The following is a 13,833-nucleotide window of genomic DNA, read 5'->3' as shown; positions in this document are numbered from 1 at the left end:
TACTAACAAAACACAGGAAATGTGTTCAATCCATGCACATCCACACTGTATTCCCTGGACACTGGATACACTCAGTGTACATGGCTAAGTCACGCAAGGGTGAAAATGTGTGTTCCCGACACTTTAAAATGGGGACCCACCCGTTAAGGGGGCAACCCTAACAGAAAACATCAGTACTCCAGGACCCATGGGGGTTGGCGTTGGGCTGACCTTCCATTCTGTAAAAACCAAATACTCCAAAACCTAACAACGAAATAGCTGGTCTGACCTGTTTACAATGAACAGGCAGATAACTAAAGGACTTGAGATTGGGATCAAGGAATGTTCTATCTCTCTATCAAGCTGGAGCCTTAAAAAAATTATTTGATCAGCTGAATGAGTACTGACTGGATTTTACAGCTATTCAAGAGGTGACAGAAGAAGAATCACACGATTTTTTATACCTACCAAAAGAAAGATCATGTATTTGGTACTGGTTTTATTGTATATAAAAGGAAAAAACATCTAATTATGGACTTCCAGGCGAAATCACACAGATTATGCAGCCTCAAAATAAAAGAAAATTTTTTCAGCTATAGTCTTACAAGTGTTCATGACCCAACTGAAGAGAAGAGGCAAGAAGAGAAGGATTCTTTTTACGATGAGTTAGATGACGTATGCACTGAATGTCTGAGAGGGACAAGTAATATAATTTTTGGAGATAAGAATGCTAAAATAGGAAAAGAAGATGAATGCCAGTCTTGTAAAATGTAAACTTTCACGGCAGGGAATGTCACAATTAATAAAGTTTTCCAGGCTGTTATGCTGTGGTTGAATGGATTTCACCTTAAAACCCGACACTTCATCCCCATCTGCGGGGACTACTGATTTGCCAGGGAGTGAATCGGACATTCAAAGTAGCTACAATGCCCCTCGAAAATGTCCTCTGCACGTGGGCATGAAATGTTGGTTTTTAAGATGAAATCCATATGACCGTGGCATAATAGCGGAGAACATTTTATTAATTGTAATGTCAGTCTTGTTTTGGAAAATACAGTCTACATGAGAACTCAAATGACAATGGGATCAGACACGCACACTTTGCTTCTTCAATAAATGTGGTAGTGGGCAATACAACTTTTAAACACAAAGACGTACCTAAAATGACATGGATATCTACAGATGGAAATATTTTTACCCAACTTGACCACCTCCTAAAAGATGCAAGACATCTGTCCAATCTAATGGATGTTAGATGTCACACGGGTGCTAATTTTGACTCTGACCATTACCTTGTAATGGCAACACCGGAAGTCAAGTATCTAAAGCAAGGAAGGTACGTGGATCTCAAGTAAGAAAATTCCATATTGATAAGAAGCAGCCCAAGTCTGCTCCGAGATTCTCTGACCTACCCAATGAAGACCTGGCACACTTTCCCGACAGTGAGAGGATTGAGGAAATGTGGAAGAATGTAAAAGAAACCCTTACAAAAGCTGCTGGTGAAGGTCTACGAAGAATAGATTGGGCCATACACAATTGACGGTTTGATGAGTGAACACTAGTAACAGCAGTTAAAAATGAAGCTTACAAGAGAATGCATTAGGTAAACAGTATCTGAAGATCTGTAGAAAATTGTAAAATAGCAAGAAGAGGAAGAGAAGAGGAAGAGGAAGAGGAAGAGAAGAGGCTGCACAAATGGAGAGCATAAAAGGAAAGAAAGAAACAGCTGAAAGAGATGCATGAAAAGTTAAATAAGAGCCGAAAGGATTTCCAGACAAAGATGAATTTATGTAGAAATATAAATGGTTTAGTTTTGAGTAGTGATGAAGCAATATGTAGATGATGGACACAACACTTTGACGGACTGATGTATGGTGGTACAGCAGAGAACCAAACAATGTGACCCTCTGTAAATACAATGAACTCCGAGGCAGAGGAACCAGTACGAACTGGTACAGAAGTGGAGGCAGCCTCGAGAAGCTGAAAAATAGTAAGGCCTCAGGAATGATTTAATAAAAGAGAACTCATTAAAATGTGGGAAATGAACTTGTCAAACATTCCCATAATCTTGTGATTAAGATTTGCAGAGATGAAAGTATACCTGACAAATGGAACACAGATACCATATGCCCAGTACATGAGAAAGCTATATTACGGTGTGCTCTAACTACAGGGGAATTTGCCTGTTACCTACAGCATATAAAATACTCTCCAACATCCTTTTTAAAAGGCTTACACTCTGTGTTGAAAATGCTGTTGGTGACTATCAGCGGGGATTTCATCGAGGAAGTTCTACTGTTGATCAGATCTTCAGGATATGGCCAGTACTAGAAAAATGCAAAGAATTGGGACTGATACACATCTCCTCTTAATAAATTAATTGCCTTAGTGTAAGCTACTATGGAAAACACTCAGAGTCAAATTAAAATGCAGAATAATAATTTTATGAAAAGGATAGTTGTTACTCACCATATAGCAGAGATGCTGAGATGCAGACAGGCACAACCAAAAGACTACTAAACGCATAAAACTTTCAGCCAGTAGGCCTTCTTCCGAAATGGACAACATACGTACACACATGCACACAAACACAGCTCACACACATGACCACTGTCTCTCACTATCAAGACTAGACAGTGAGCAACTGTGCATGATGAGAGAAGCAGTCTGGGAGGCTGGGATAAGGACAAGTCTGGGGAGGGGAGGGGGAGGGAGAGCAGAGTATGGATGGGGTGTGGTAAAGTGCTGTTTATGAGAGCACACAGCGGACAAGGTGAGCAAAAGGTATGACAGCTAGGTGTAGTCGAGTGGCACGACAAAGGACTTGTGGAATAGGGGGCTGTGAATGGGAAAATGGAAGGGGATACATGGCATGACAACAAACCAGCTGTCTGTCGGCATGAATGGCCTCTGACAAACTGTGGCCAAGAAACTGCTGGACCAGCCAGTTACTGAGCATGGTACTTAACATAACATTCTTCATTTTAATGACTGCTTCACAGCCTGTGCCATCTAGATCGTGTCTATCAACACTAGCTTTTCTGAACTGCACATGCTGAAGCTCTCCCTGAAACGTGCCTTACATTCCTGTAACCCTCCAGATCTCCACCCTTGTTAAACCGTTCTTCATCCACCTATCCCCTTCCCTGTTCCCACTCTGCAGTCTCCTATTCCACAAGTGCACCATCAGTATTTTCATTTCTCCCTCCCCCCTTCTCATCCTGTGTCTTATCACCCGACTGCACCTAGCTGCCCTAACCTCTCTCCACCTCGTCTCTGTATTCTCCCACAAACAGCACTTTACCATCCCCCACCCACAGCCTGCTCTCCCTCCCCCTCCAAACCCCAGCCTTCTCCTTGTCGCCACCACACACATTGTTTCTCCCATCCGGCTGACAGCTTATGTGTTTAGTAGTCTTTTGGTTGTGCCTGTCTGGGACTCAACATCTCCGCTACATGGTGAGTAGCAATCCATTCTTTTTGTAATATTGTCGTCATTCCATCCTGGATTTTCCATTGTTTAAAATACAGAATATGATATCAAGTGCCTTGACCACAAAAAAGAGGAAAGGGACACACACTATTCTGCCTTCTGTTTAATATAGCCATGGAAGAGGTAAGAAGAGATGCAGGCATCAATACAAGAGGAACTGCCCTGTACAAATCAGTTCAGGTGCTGATATATAAAGATGATATTGATATAATTGCAAGAACAAGATTAGCCTACAGATAAACAAAGCTAAAACAAAGTATATACCTGCAACTACAAGGGGAATTTCATAAGTAATGCACAGGATGATATTACTGTGCATTGTTTGATGCAACAATAATGAAAATTTTGTCAGATGTAGTTGGGAGATTGAGGTAGAAGCACAAGTTTATGTTTTTTCACTGTGTACTCTAAGATAAAATTGGTAACAGGTGTAAATGGACCCTGCAAGGGTCTCAGGCAATGTGAATGTCGAAGACTATAGTTCAATTCTTTTATCTTGGCGGCTCGCGCATGCCCGCCCAGACATGTTGCCAGCTACAAACGACGCACACGCCAAGAGAAGCAGCGCCATAGTACAGTATAGTTCGCAAACTTACCTTTAGGGGGGAGTGTGCAGTTTATGAAGTAAAGCCACCATAGCCGCATTAACCCTTTCACTGCTACAGAGACGCGCTCCCTGCATTCCGCATTGTGCGCGATTTTGTCATCACTGCACTGCTCGCCTGTGCAGACACATGGTGTTCCGACTGCTTTGACACACTTATCATTCAATTTCACAAAAACTATTTGGCCCAAAAATTTGATTTTAACACATCTTCTTGACATACTTTCCCCCGATAAATGACTTAATTTTGTTTCGATGTTCAACACAGTTATTGTACAGCATTAATTGTAGTAAACCATTGCATGAAATTTTGAAGAGTTTGCAGAGGTAAAAGTTCATAGCATATGCTTTCCGTATGGTCGATTTTAGTTGCCACAATGTCGAGAATGAAATGTGGACAAGATACCTAAATTTCATATAAAATTTACTGTATAACAATATCTCATTTAATTTAAGTACCAGATAGGTTTCGTATGTGATATTGGGAAATATTCCATCTTTAGCGACTGTAATAAAACTTTTATTTATACCAGAGTCATTTCGCTTTTTTGTAAAACGTTCTGATTAAAACAAAGTTGGCGAAGTACAAAACTGAATTGTGGACGTAATAAAACATACAAACTAAAATATATTGCCAATGAGGCACAGTGCACAAACAATTTGTGTTTGTCACAATGGACAGCAAACACTTCCCAAAACAAAAAGCATAGATCAGTCGATGAAAACATTGACTATGATGTTGCCAAAGCAGCGAAGCAAAGAATTGCGCCAGACAATCAAGTAGCTCAGCAACGTAAGAGCTGAAATTCTGCTCTAAATAATACTTTTAATACTGTCGCAAAAGAATATATCTCAATATGAATAGTAAAACAGCGACTGCGGAAGAGAAGACATACAAACAAAGCAGATAACATGAATATTGTATGTGTGCCTTTTCACTGTTTTTAATTGCTGTGAAAGGAAATATTGGAGGACAAAATTAGAAAAACTGAAAACTTATTATGATTATAATGAAGAGACAAAGCACTAGAAATATCAAAAAATTGCATTCAAATGAATAAAATTCATGAAGTAATACTCTTTGATATTGTTTATAAATAAAGAAAATATTTAGGACCGACCAAGGTTTGAACCCTGTTGAAGTTCATTGTTGACCGATTAACCCTTTTTTTTTTTAATTACAGAGAGCTGCTAACCCTCTGACCGAACACGCTGAGCTACCGTGCCGGCCTGGTTTAATTAATTGATAGAATGTGAAGCAATTGGTATAAAGAATGCTTTTTCTAAACTTTGTATAAAAGAAAGTCTGCTATCAAGACATTGCTTTTGTTCAATTACTTTATTTATGACTGAACGTTTCTAAAACTGAAGACACTCGTCCATGCTCTGCACTGCAGTCCAGCTCTGGCAGCTCTGGCAATGTCATTCTCTGTTCATTGGCTGATGTGTTTTGTGACGTCAGATGCACAGAACGAACCTTAACTCAGCCGCCGTCATAAATGACGCACACTATAGTAGTCGTACATCAAAACTGAACCTTTATGTGGAAAAAACCTGACAGAAATCCACAGTGCATTAAGCGAAGTTTGTGGGATTTAATCATATCTGTGGTGGTCATACGAGCATAGGCAATAATAATCCAAACCCTGGAAGCCCAAAAATGTCGACAGATGAATGAAATGTGAAATTAGTGGCAGACGCTCTTGAAGAAGATTGCAGTATGACTTGTGAGGACTCTCTAAGGCCATGGGAATACCCTCAACATCAGTATCCTGTAGTCTGACAAATGATTTGAAGAAGAGAAAAGTTTCTATAAGAGGGGTCTCACACTGTTTGACTGAAGAAGAGCAGCAGAAATTCCTGGGCATTACAACCTTGCTCAAACAACAATTCTTGTGTCAGTTTGTCACTATTGATGAAGCGTGGATGAGAGACTTTGAACTGGGAGTGAAATCACAGTTCAGTGAGTGGAGAACTTTAAATTATCCATGTCCAAAAAAATTTCTACGTGCTCAATCAAAGCTCAAGCTTTTGCTTATGATCACCAAGGAATCATCATGACAGATAGAGTTCCACGTGGAAAAAGTGTCAGAGCAATGTATTACCATATTTTCATGCAAAACCTGCACAGTAAAATGGACAAAACCTGACCTCAGTTGCTCCAGGCTGGGCCACTCATTCTCCACAATAATGCTCACCTACATATTAGCAATGTTAAAGCCCAAAAACTGTACGAATACAGATGGAAAGTGCTGTCGCATCCTCCCTACAGCCGCGACATGAGTTCACCAGACTTAAAAATGTGTTCCAGAAGTGGAAAAAACCTAAGCGTGGGTGTCATTATCTTTCTCTGGAAGAGGTTTCTACCATTCAACACATGAATAGGAGTGGTGTTCTAGATGGAATAATAGAGCCACTGAGACATTGGGATTCAGTCATAGAGAAGCAGGGAGACTAAACTGAATGACTGGAAAGAGATATTGAAAAAAATGTGTAAATACACCAAAAAAATTGTGTAGAAGAACTATCCAGATGGGGTCTCATCCATAGAAATTGGTTCATATAAGTTTCATGTCAGGTGTAGTTTCACTTACCTTGGATCAGAAGTAAACTGTAAGAATAAAGCAGTGCTGAAATCAAAAAATGAATATTGTCTCCCAACAAGTGCTACCATGGCCTCAGAAAACATCTGAAATCTAAGTTGCTTTTCAGGAAAACTACACTTATGAAGCTTAAAGTTAACAATATCTCAAACATTTTAACACTCTACTTTTTCAAATTTCTCCGAGTCAATGATTCACTTACAGACAATCCTGTCCTACAAATACACATCCTTAGAAACTGCTTTTTCAAATTAAGATCCATGTTTGATACCACTACATTTCTTGTGGCCAGAAATGCTCTTTTTGCTTGTGATAGTTTTTTATGTCCTCCTTGCTTCATCTCATCCATCATGTGTTACTTTACATCCAAGGAAGCAGAATTCCTTGACTTTGTCTACTTCATGGTCCGCAATTTTGATGTTAAGTTTATTGCTAACCTCGTTTCTGCTTCTCCTCATTACTTGTCTGTGTGTGTCTTCAGTCTGCTCTCAGCCCTTAGGATGTGCTCATTAGACTGTTCAATAAATCCTATAATTCTTCCTCACTTTACCAAGCAGGACGGCACAGTGGTTAGCACAGTGGACTCGCATTCAGGAGGACTACAGTTCAAACCCAGGCCCAGCCATCCTGATTTAGGTTTTCCATGATTTCCCTAAATCACTTCAGGCAAATGCTGGGATGGTTCCTTTGACAAAGGTCACAGCCAATTTCCTTCCCCATCCTTCCTAACCTGAGTTTGTGCTCCGTCTCTAATGACCTCACTGTCGACAGGACTCCTCTTCCTCATTTTCATTGAGGATAATGATGCCATCAATCAACCATATCTTTGCTAGCTTTTCACTGTGAATTTTAATTACACTTCAAAATCTTTCTTTTATTTCCAACATTACTTCTCCAAAGTACAGATTGAACAGTAGTAATGAGAGATTACCTCATTGTCTTATACCCTTTCTAAACCAAGCACTTCATTCTTGGTCTTCCGTTCCTATTTTCCCCCTCTTGGTTCTTGTATCTTTCCCTATAGTTTATACTTCCTTTCCTGAGAATTTTGAACATCTTGCATCATTTTACTTTTTCTTGGATCGACAAATCCTATGAACATGTCTTCATTTTTTTAGTCTTGCTTCCATTATCAAGCACAGTATCCTAAATGCCTCTCTGGTGCCTTTGTCTTTTCTAAAGCCAAGTTGATCATCATCTAATAGATCCTTTTCCATTCTTCTATATATTATTCTTGTCAGTAACTTGGATGCATAACCTATTAAGTTGATTGTGCAATAGTTCTAGCACTTATCTGCCCCTACTGTCTTCAAAATTGTGTGGATGATGTTACTCCAAAAGACTCGTAGATCGTACACACTTCAATAGTCATTTGGTTACTGCTTTCTCCACTGTTTTTTGAAATTTCAAAGGAATGTTGTCTGTACTTTCCACCTTCTTTGATCGCAAGTGTTCCAAAGGTCTGTTAAACTCTGACTAATATTTCATCCCCTATGACTTCAATATCAGCTCTCATTTCTTCTTCTATCACTTCATCAGACAGTTCTTCCCCCTTGTAGGGACCTTCTGTGCACTCTTTCCACCTCTTTACCCTCTCATCTGTGTTTATGAGTTGAATCTGATTTGTCCCTTGGTGTTTATACCTTTGTTTTTAATTTCAGCAAAGGTTGTTTTCTTACTTTTCTATGCTCTTTATCAGTCCTTTCAATGACCACTTCTTTCTCAATTTCTTTGCATTTTTCTTGCAGTCATTTCACCTTTTCTTTCCTGCACTTCCCATTTTATTTCATTCTTAAGTGATTTGTACTGCTATATTCCTATCTTTTCCTAAACAGATTTTTACTTCCTTCTTTCATCAGTCAGTTAAGGTATTTCTTCTGTTACCAAGGTTTCTTTGCAGTTACTATCTTCCTTGCATTTACATTTGCCTGTCCACCTTCTGTGATTGACCTTTTTAGATGTGTTCATTCGTCTTAAACTGAACTATCTATAGTGGTATTCCTTATTGCAGTATATCAGATATATATAACTTCAAATGCAGTTCATCATTCCTCAGTACATGAGTATCCCAGGTCTTTCTACAGTGATTGTTCCTGACAATTCTCTTAAACTTGAGTCTACTCTTCATCATTACTAAATTGTTATCTGAGTCTACATCTGCTACTGGGTAAACTTTACAATTTAATGTCTGATTTCCAGATGTCTGTTCCAAAATGATGTAGTCTAACTGGTAGCTTCCTCTTTCTCCAGGCCTTTCCCAAGTATATCTTCTTCTCTCTCTCGACTTTTGAACATTGTATTGACTATTACTAGCTGAAAGTTGACAGAACTCAATCATGCTTCCTCCTCTCTCATTCCTACTACCCATCTCATTATGTAATGCAACTCTGTCTTCTATTTCTTGATTTTTTCATTTCTCTTTAGAGGTTCAATATCATCATATATTTTCGCTACCTCTTCATCTCCTGCATGTATAAGTGAACTACCATATCGTTGCTGTTGATTCTGATAAGAACTAAATTGTTCACAGTAACTCACTCTCTTCTCTACTCTCCTATTCATGACAATTCCTCCTCCCCTTCCACCATTTTGTGCTGCTGTTGATGCTACGCTCTACTCATCTGGCCAGAAACCCTAATCTTATTTCCAAAGACACCCACTATAACTTGACTGAGCCTTTTCATTTCAGATTTTCTAGCTTCCCTGTCACTCTCAAACTTTTGACATTCTCCATTCCGACTTGTAGAATGTTATTCTTTTGTTGGTTATTCAATCTTTTCGTCATCATTAGTCCCCTTCGGCAGTTCCTGCTCAGGGCTTTGAATGGTGACTGATACGAAATCTTTTGGCTATTAAGTTTTCAATTACAGGCCATATGTCCTGCAGATACATGTCATGTGTCTTTAATGATAAGAAGCCTTCAGCTGCCTTTGCTGATGATTTTAATTCAAAATTTAAACAGTGGTTGGGATTGAAGCTGGACTCATAGCTCTTGGGCCACACTAGAGACATGGTACGTGCTTCTTCATTCCAATTCCTGATATCAGTTTCCTGGCATCAGTACGATCAGATTCCTTGCTGATTATGTGAAGATTTTTTTATGGTACATCTACATTTACATCTACATTCACAATTAAGTGTCTGGCAGAGGGTTCAATGAACCACCTTCAAGCTGTCTCCCTACCTTTCCACCTTTTTCCTGTGGGAAAAACGAGCACTTAAATTTTTCTGTGTGAGCTCTGATTTCTTTTATTGTGTCATAATGATCATTTATCCCTATGTAGGTGGGTGCCTACAGAAAGTTTTTGCAATCAGAGGAGAAAACTGGTGATTGAAATTTCATAAGAAGATCCCGTCACAACGAAAAATGCCTTTGTTTTAATGATTGCCACTCCAATTCATGTATCATGTCTGTGGCACTATCTCCCCTATTTTGCAATAATACAAAATGAGCCACCCTTCTTTGAACTTTTTCAGTATCATCCATCAGTCCCATATGATACAGATCCCACACCACACAGCAGTATTCCAGAATAGGGTGGACAAGTGTAGTGTAAGCAGTCTCTTTAGTAGATCTGTTGCACATTCTACTTGTTCTGCCAATGAATTGCAGTCTTTGGTTTGCTCTACCACAACATTATCTATGTGATCATTCCAGTTCATGTTATTTGTAACTGTAATCCCTAAGTATTTAGTTGAATTTACAGCCTTCATATTTGTGCGACTTATCACATAATTTTCTTTATTCAGGGTCAATTACCACTTTTTCCACCACACAGATATCTTATCTAAATCATTTTGCAATTCGTTTTGGTCATCTGATGACTTTACAAGACGGTAAATGACAGCATCATCTGCGAATAATCTAGGAGGGCTGCGCAGATTGTCTCCTATGTCGTTAATATAGATCAGGAAAATTAAGGGCCTATAACACTTCCTTGGGGAATGCCAGATATTAATTCTGTTTTACTCAACGACTTTCTGTCTATTACTACAAACTGTGACCTTTCTGACAGGAAATCACGAATCCAGTCGCACAACTGAGGCGATGTTCCATAGGCACACAGTTGGGTTAGAAGACGCTTGTGAGGAACGGTGTCAAAAGCCTTCTGAAAATCTAAAAATATGGAGCCAATTTGACATCCCCTGTCGATAGCACTCATTACTTCATGAGTATAAAGAGCTAGTTGTGTTCCGCAAGAACAGTATTTTCTGAATCTGTGCTGACTATGTGTCAGTAAATCTTTTTTCATCGAGGTACTTGGAATACAATATATGTTCCAAAACCATACTGCAAATCGATATTAGTGATACGGGCCTGTAATTCAGCGGATTACTCCTATTTCCCTTTTTGGATGTTGGTGTGACTTGAGCAACTTTCCAGTCTTTAGGTAAGGAACTTTCTAAGAGAGAGCGGTTATATATAATTGCTAAATATGGAGCTATTGCATCTGCATACTCTGAAATGAACCTGACTGGTATACCATCTGGACCAAAAGCCTTGCCTTTATTAAGTGATTTAAGCTGCTTTGTGATACCGAGGATATACTTCTATGTTTCTCATCTTCGCAGTTGTTCTTGATTGGAATTCGGGAGTATTTACTTTGCCTTATATGGTGAAGGAGTTTCAGAAAACCGTGTTTGATAACTCTGCTTCGGTGGCACTGTCATTAGTGACTTCACCGTTGTCATCGTGCAGTGAAGATATTGATTGTGTCTTGCCACTGGTGTGCTTTATATATGACCAGAATCTCTGGGTTTTCTGCCAGATTCTGAGACAGAGTTTCGTTGTGGAAATTATTAAAAGCATCTGGCATTGAAGCACGCACTATATTTCGAACTTCGGCCAAACTTTGGGATTTTGCATTCTTTTGAATTTGGCATGCTTTTTCTTTGCTTCTGCAACAGCGATCTGACCCGTTTTATGTACCATGCGGGAATCAATACCATCACTTATTAATTTATGTGGTACATATCTCACAATTGCCATTAATACTATCTCTTTGAAATCATTCCACATTTTTTCTACGCTTATGTGATCAGATCAGAAGGAGTGGAGGCTATCTCTTAAAAAGGCATTAAGAGCATTTTTACTGCCTGGAGCTGTGAGCGAAGGGTCACCAACTCAGCTCACATCTGCACAGCAGTGTACTCACCTTATTAGCAACAGGAACTCGTGGTGCTCTCTCACTTGACGGTCTAACTGGCACTCAGTAACAGTGAATAGAGTACTTCTACGCCACTGCTCTTTTTATAAAGAGAAATTACATCAGATATTAAATGCAGCATATGTACAAAGTGTGGACATTCATCTACATCTACATCTACATCCATACTCCGCAAGCCACCTGACGGTGTGTGGTGGAGGGTACCTTGAGTACCTCTATCGGTTCTCCCTTCTATTCCAGTCTCGTATTGTTCGTGGAAAGAAGGATTGTTGGTATGCCTCTGTGTGGGCTCTAATCTCTCTGATTTTATCCTCATGGTCTCTTCGCGAGATATACGTAGGAGGGAGCAATATACTGCTTGACTCTTCGGTGAAGGTATGTTCTCGAAACTTTGACAAAAGCCCGTACCGTGCTACTGAGCGTCTCTCCTGTAGAGTCTTCCACTGGAGTTTATCTATCATCTCCGTAACACTTTCGCGATTACTAAATGATCCTGTAACGAAGCGCACTGCTCTCCGTTGGATCTTCACTATATCTTCTATCAATCCTATCTGGTACGGATCCCACACTGCTGAGCAGTATTCAAGCAGTGGGCGAACAAGCGTACTGTAACCTACTTCCTTTGTTTTCGGATTGCATTTCCTTAGGATTCTTCCAATGAATCTCAGTCTGGCATCTGCTTTACCGACGATCAACATTATATGATCATTCCATTTTAAATCACTCCTAATGCGTACTCCCAGATAATTTATGGTATTAACTGCTTCCAGTTGCTGACCTGCTATTTTGTAGCTAAATGATAAAGGATCTATCTTTCTGTGTATTCGCAGCACATTACACTTGTCTACATTGAGATTCAATTGCCATTCCCTGCACCATGCATCAATTCGCTGCAGATCCTCCTGCATTTCAGTACAATTTTCCATTGTTACAACCTCTCGATACAACACAGCATCATCTGCAAAAAGCCTCAGTGAACTTCCGATGTCATCCACCAGGTCATTTATGTATATTGTGAATAGCAATGGTCCTATGACACTCCCCTGCGGCACACCTGAAATCACTCTTACTTCGGAAGACTTCTCTCCATTGAGAACAACATGCTGCGTCCTGTTATCTAGGAACTCCTCGATCCAATCACACAATTGGTCTGATAGTCCATATGCTCTTACTTTGTTCATTAAATGACTGTGGGGAACTGTATCGAACGCCTTGCGGAAGTCAAGAAACACGGCATCTACCTGAAAACCCGTGTCTATGGCCCTCTGAGTCTCGTGGATGAATAGCGCGAGCTGGGTTTCACATGACCGTCTTTTTCAAAACCCATGCTGATTCCTACAGAGTAGATTTCTAGTCTCCAGAAAAGTAATTATACTCTAACACAATACGTGTTCCAAAATTCTACAACTGATCGACGTTAGAGATATAGGTCTATAGTTCTGCACATCTGTTTGACGTCCCTTCTTGAAAACGGGGATGACCTGTGCCCTTTTCCAATCCTTTGGAACGCTACGCTCTTCTGGAGACCTACGGTACACCGCTGCAAAAAGGGGGGCAAGTTCATTCACGTACTCTGTGTAAAATTGAACTGGTATCCCGTCAGGTCCAGAGGCCTTTCCTCTTTTGAGCGATTTTAATTGTTTCTCTATCCCTCTGTCGTCTATTTCGATATCTACCATTTTGTCATCTGTGCGACAATCTAGAGAAGGAACTACAGTGCAATCTTCCTCTGTGAAACAACTTTGGAAAAAGACATTTAGTATTTCGGCCTTTAGTCTGTCATCCTCTGTTTCAGTACCATTTTGGTCACAGAGGGTCTGGACATTTTGTTTTGACATAAGACCAAAATTTCTTAGGATTTTCTGCCAAGTCAGTACATAGAACTTTACTTTCGAAATCATTGAACGCCTCTCGCATAGCCCTTCTCACACTACATTTCGCTTCGCATAATTTTTGTTTGTCTGCAAGGCTTTGGCTATGTTTATG

Source organism: Schistocerca cancellata, chromosome 3, assembly GCF_023864275.1.
Source record: "Schistocerca cancellata isolate TAMUIC-IGC-003103 chromosome 3, iqSchCanc2.1, whole genome shotgun sequence".
NCBI classification, from domain to species: domain Eukaryota; kingdom Metazoa; phylum Arthropoda; class Insecta; order Orthoptera; family Acrididae; genus Schistocerca; species Schistocerca cancellata.
This window is presented reverse-complemented; position numbering follows the sequence as displayed.